The sequence below is a fragment of the Squalius cephalus genome (genome assembly GCF_949319135.1).
Source record: "Squalius cephalus genome assembly, chromosome: 6".
Classification (NCBI taxonomy): domain Eukaryota; kingdom Metazoa; phylum Chordata; class Actinopteri; order Cypriniformes; family Leuciscidae; genus Squalius; species Squalius cephalus.
In genome coordinates this window covers 36,290,613-36,296,170 of record NC_137127.1, presented here as the reverse complement: position 1 = coordinate 36,296,170, position 5,558 = coordinate 36,290,613, and the positions used below count along the sequence as shown (strand labels likewise).

The following is a 5,558-nucleotide window of genomic DNA, read 5'->3' as shown; positions in this document are numbered from 1 at the left end:
GCTCCAGACTGGTAACGTACTTTTTTTGTACAGGTGCGACTACAATTGTCACTAAATGCGGAACGAAAGAGCTCTACTCATATGAACCGTAGTGCACGGACCATTTATCAGCTCGGCCCAGCGGCGCGAGCTCAGACATCGGTCAGACACCACAACAGCGCTGTGAGGTGCAGTGAGAAGCGTTTGAATTCGCTGAAATCTCCCGAGATGAAAGAAAGATGAAAAAGTGCAGATATTCCCAACAACATTGAAATGGGAAACATTGTGCAACAAATAAACGATTAGTTCATGATTAGTTAAAGAAAGTTGATGTTTTCCAATACACAGATTACCTTGATTTACTGTAGTAACAAGTTTTTAAGGACTAGTTAGTTTACTTTTCTGAAAATATTAATTTTTTTCTGCTTCATTCCAACACAGAAAGGAGTAAATGAAAGTATTATGCTGCTGGATGACAATGGTTCTCAACTCTGGTCCTGGACAGTGTACAGTACACATTTTGGATGTCTTCCTTATCTGGCACCGGTCTTGGAGTCCCTCTACTAACAAGTTGGTAAGTTGAATAATGATTAGAGATACGAAATGTGCAGTGCTGGGGCTACTACAGATCCAGGTACAGATAATTACTTATGTTTTTTTTTTTTTAGCTGTCTTCCGTAATTTCAATACAGTATTTTTTTATTTCAATATAGTCTGAGCTGTTTGATGACTGACAATGATTGAGTGGCAAAAGAAAGCAAGAAGTCCTCACAGCCAAGTCGAGGAGTTCGTGAGACACACACCACCTCAACAAACTGCAAGAACTGCTGAAGAAATCATTAGAGAATATCCCAGACTTCACAGTTTTCTTGGAATGGTGAGTTTAATATGTATGCACGTGACGTAGTAGTGGGAAGTTCGGATCATTTTACTAACTTGGATCTTTGCATCTCATTCATAAAAATTAATAAATATTTTTTCCAAGTCATTTCGTTAATTTCAGCAGAATGTATTTAAATGTTACATGTCAATAGCCAAATTCCCCAAACACATCAAATGTTGATCACATTTAGAATAAGAAAAAAAAATGCAATGCAAGGAAGAGGCCAAATTATGAGAAACAGAAACGATTAATTTATTTATCTGGGTCTTCAGGCTATGCAGTCTGTTAGTTTACCCAATCTAAGCCGTTCGTTCATCCCGTGACATCCTCATAAACTGAGCTTTGCAGTCTGTAATACCGGATAGAGAATTGATTAGTTCACGTTTCGAGTCTATCGACTTCGGGTTCGAGTCATTTCTTTCAACACGTGACTACATAAGCTGAGCTATGCAATCGGTACCGGATACAGAATTGATTAGTTTATCTCTCGGGTTCGAGTCGTTTAGTTTTATGTCACGGAACTGTTGTTATTAGACTATATATATATATATATAATATATATCTTTATCAAAGTGGTTTGCCCCATCATAGATAAAGTTTAAAGCATTACCAACTCTTTAGTACCTCATCCATATGGAAAAGATCCATCATAACAGAAATTCTTAAATTATAAATTTAAAGAAATTAAAAAGCTATAATTTGAGACCAAAAATGTAGCATGTTACTGTTAAAAAATTAGTAACTCATTTATGTGTCCAGCGCTGTCATGTGACAAAAGAATGAAAGACTCAGAGAGAAGAATCAGACCCGAAGACTCGAGAGATGAACTAATCATTTCTCTTTCCGGTACTGACAGCATAGCCTCTATGGGACTGACAGGAAGAACAAAAGACTCGGACTCGAACCCGAAGACTCAAGAGATGAACTAATAATTTCTGTTTCCAGTACAGACTCAGTAGTCCCGAGTCATATTAAAGATTTGTTCAAAATAAACGAATCATTCATGACCGACCCATCACTACAGTACAGAGAAGCAAATGGAGCGCATAATTGGATGTTTTTAAATAAACATTGACAAAAAACTATAAAAGTTTTAGGGCTGGACGATATAATATATATAACATTGATAGAAGTGATCACCCGGACTTATATTGTCGGTATATAAAGCGTTCACAGGCAAATTAGTTTTTTTTTTTTTTTTTTGGTGTCTAAATCAGGCTCATATAAATATCAGGAAACAGGATTCCTGGCTGCATGTCAATATCCACAGATCACTGGATCTTTGTTAAGTTGTAAGGAACACTATATCGAGTCCAACCTTTAGTTTAAACTGATAATCGTTTGTTTTACTCACGTTTTCGCAGTTTCCCCTATTAAATCCAGTCACGCAACAGCTCTTCGGCGGGAAAGTGACGATCAGTGCATACCCTCTACTGTATATGGAAGGGGTGTCTTATTTTGGAAAATTGTTTTGGCTGTGTCTAAGTGCATATGAAATTAGGTTCACACATGTGTGGTATAGTTGAAAACTGTTTTTTTCTTGTCTTTCAAAGATGATCCTGGAGAAATGGCCTGACATCCTTCCATCATCGCCATACCTCACAAATGGAAAAATGGTGTGTCCAACATATGCTGAAATGAAGCGCAGCTTAAATGACATTTGGCCTGTAAGTAAAAGCAACACTATCAAGTCAATTTTGATAAATTACACTGCTCTTCGGCTTATGTTCATCCAAAAAAAGAAAATTCTGTCATGATTAACTCACCCTCATGTCGTTCCAAACCTGTAAGACTTTCGCTCATCTTCAGAACACAAAAGAAGATCTTTTAGATGAAATCTGAGAGATTTCTGTCCCTCCATTGACAGTATACACAACTACCACTTTCAAGCCCCAGAAAGGTAGTAAAGACTTCATTAAAGTAATCCATGTTTAACCTCAATTTTATGAACTGACGCGAGTGCTTTGTGCAAAAATACATAATTGTTGCTTTCACGCTCTTGTCATCTGCTCGCGCATTAACACAACATGTTAATGTCGAGGTGCTCTCGTGAACATGCGTTTGAGTTTAATATGTTGTAAATAAAGTGATAAATTATGGTTAAGGGATAGAATATACTCATGTCACTTCATAAAATTGAGGTTGAACCACTGGAGTAACATGTATTACCTTTATGATGTGTTTGCTACCTTTCTGGGGATTAAAAGTGATAGTTGTGTAGCTGTCAATGGAGGGACAGAAATCTGTAAGACTCATCAAAAAGATCTTTATTTGTGTTCCGAAGATGAACGAAAGTCTTACAGGTTTGGAAAGACATGAGGGCGAGTAATTATTGACCGATTTTACATTTTTGGGTGAACTAACCATTTAACAGCAGGTGTAATGACTAATTAGAGTGACCATAATTTAATTCAATACAGCTCTGCTTTGATATAACTTTTTCATAATTTAACACTGTTGATGTTGTCACAGTGCATGCCCAACTGAACATTATTTATTCTTTTAAGGTTGGAGACAAGTGAGAAACAGTGAGACAAGCCCGGATCCACATGACTTGATGTGTTTCAAAAATGTTTTACATCTATGACATAAACTATTTCAAGACCTCTGCACCCATTTTGGGAGTTTTTGTAGCATGCAAATTTTAATATATCTGGAGGAGGTCCTGCCTCATTAAGAACTTTGATCATCATCATCATTAGGTCCAGTAGTCAACATATGTATTTGTAGTTTTATTACTCAAGGTATGTTTACACTAACACATCAATGCATTCAGTGTACAGTGAAGACCTTTTAATAAAGTTGTGATTAGGATTTATTGTTATTAATTTGTGTATTCTGTCCATATTTGTATAGGTTATTGAATTAAATGTAGGTTATTAATGTGTAGTTCTAAATTTAGTGTTCATTTAGAATTTTTGTGTGCTGTATGCTGTACAATTGTATGTATGCTATGTGCATTTTTGTGTAGGTTTTGAATGTGTACTGTTTGTACATATTTGCATAGGTTTTGAATGTATTATGTGTGTTGTATACACTTGTGCATTTTGAATTTATGTACACAATTATGTATATTTACATTAAATGCTAGACTCCCCAATATATAGTTTGTAATTGAAAAATATATTTGTTGAAACATATGTATTGTTTATACAAATAAACAATCTGTATTTTGAAAACAATTTGTATTTTATTTATTAAAATAAGGTCATAAATAAAAATAAATATTTAACTCAACTGTTGGGTTATTTTAACCCAACTGGAGTTTAACCCAATGCATTGGGTTAAAATAACCCACAGTTGGGAAGGTGCTATACCAATCCACAGTTGGGTTATTCGTTGGGTTATTTTTAACCCAACATTTTTAAGTGAGTACACATTAACTAAAGTTAAAAAAGTGAAATTATATTCAACCACCCCTTTAAGATTTTGTTTACATCTACCTTGTAAATATATTTTTTGCTATTTTCTTAAAGTTTTTACATGTAAGTCAACAACAAATACAATTTTAACAATATTTCAAGTGTAATCTTTCTTTGTAAAAAGCATATGTAACCCGTGGGAAAATTGGGTAATATAATAAACCAGACAAAGTCAGTGGTTTGTTAAATTTGTTTATTTTCATATTGTATATTTTTCCAGTTCTGTAAAAAGAAATGTACATTGTTATTGTTATTTGACATGTAAGATGTTTATTTTATTATATAAAGTGAAAGTTGCATAGGCTTACTGGTTGTGTTGTGCGAGTGCCGGAGAAGGGAGGAATGACGTCAGACGAGGAAGAGAACAGAGTAGAGAGAGCACGAGGAATAGAGACAGTAATATGTGAATAACATATTTCTCAGGTAACATCTGATAGATTAGGGTGACTAATCCTGACGAACTATCGGATGATATCTGAATACTGAACAGTGCTTTGACGAAGAGCTCAATTCAGTTTGTTTACGGACAGTTTGAAGTTTGACGCGAGCTGCTGACTGTGAGCGCGTGTGCGGCGTGGGACGAAAGTAGGGTGACCACCCGTCCAGCGTAGCGCGTGCGCGCACAGCGTTTGAAGCCCAATTCACGCGTCACGCAAATTGAGACCGTGTCACGCATAATCTATGCTTGCTCAAAAAAAGTTGGTCGCTCTATATACTCGAGCCCCAAGCAGACAAACGAACATTACTTGACATTTCAGCACGCTATTGTTGCCACACAAACCCCTCAGTTGAACTGCTGACTAGGTTGTCAACTTTTTCGTTGTTGTCTTGACAGCGCACGCACGCGCATACCAGACACACTTGGAAGGAAGGAACTTTTAAATGCGCGCTTTCCAATTCGAAAAATTCGAGAAAGAGACTGTCTGAGAGGCAACGCCATCATCAATTAAAAAGAAAAAGGTGTGGGTACAAGAAAGACTGGGGAAATGAATATTTGTGGCTGAAAGGTGTTGAGGGGGATACCGAGAGGGCTTTTTGTGACCTTTGCAAAACGTCCTTCTCAATCGGACATGGAGGGAGGGGAATACGAGGTCAATCGTATTTTTTTAAATATTTTTTTTTAACTGTTCCTGTGGTGTTGAGCAACTACAATTCCTGTTAATCCTATAAATGTATATTATAATTTATTAATTTATTTAAAGTAAATAAATTGTAATGAAAAATAAATTAAATTAAATAGTAGTGGAAGTACATCTGTCAATTCATTGAATGTT

General features: G+C 35.9%; 1 long non-coding RNA gene across 1 annotated transcript; it reads left to right on the top strand.

The window, feature by feature from the left end:
* The first annotated feature begins 425 nt into the window (after positions 1 to 425).
* LOC307160721 lies at positions 426 to 3,644 on the top strand. The gene is made up of 4 exons (XR_013821619.1): positions 426 to 553; positions 693 to 856; positions 2,416 to 2,529; positions 3,370 to 3,644. It is a non-coding gene; the product is annotated as an uncharacterized lncRNA (long non-coding RNA).
* Positions 3,645 to 5,558: the final 1,914 nt, after the last annotated feature.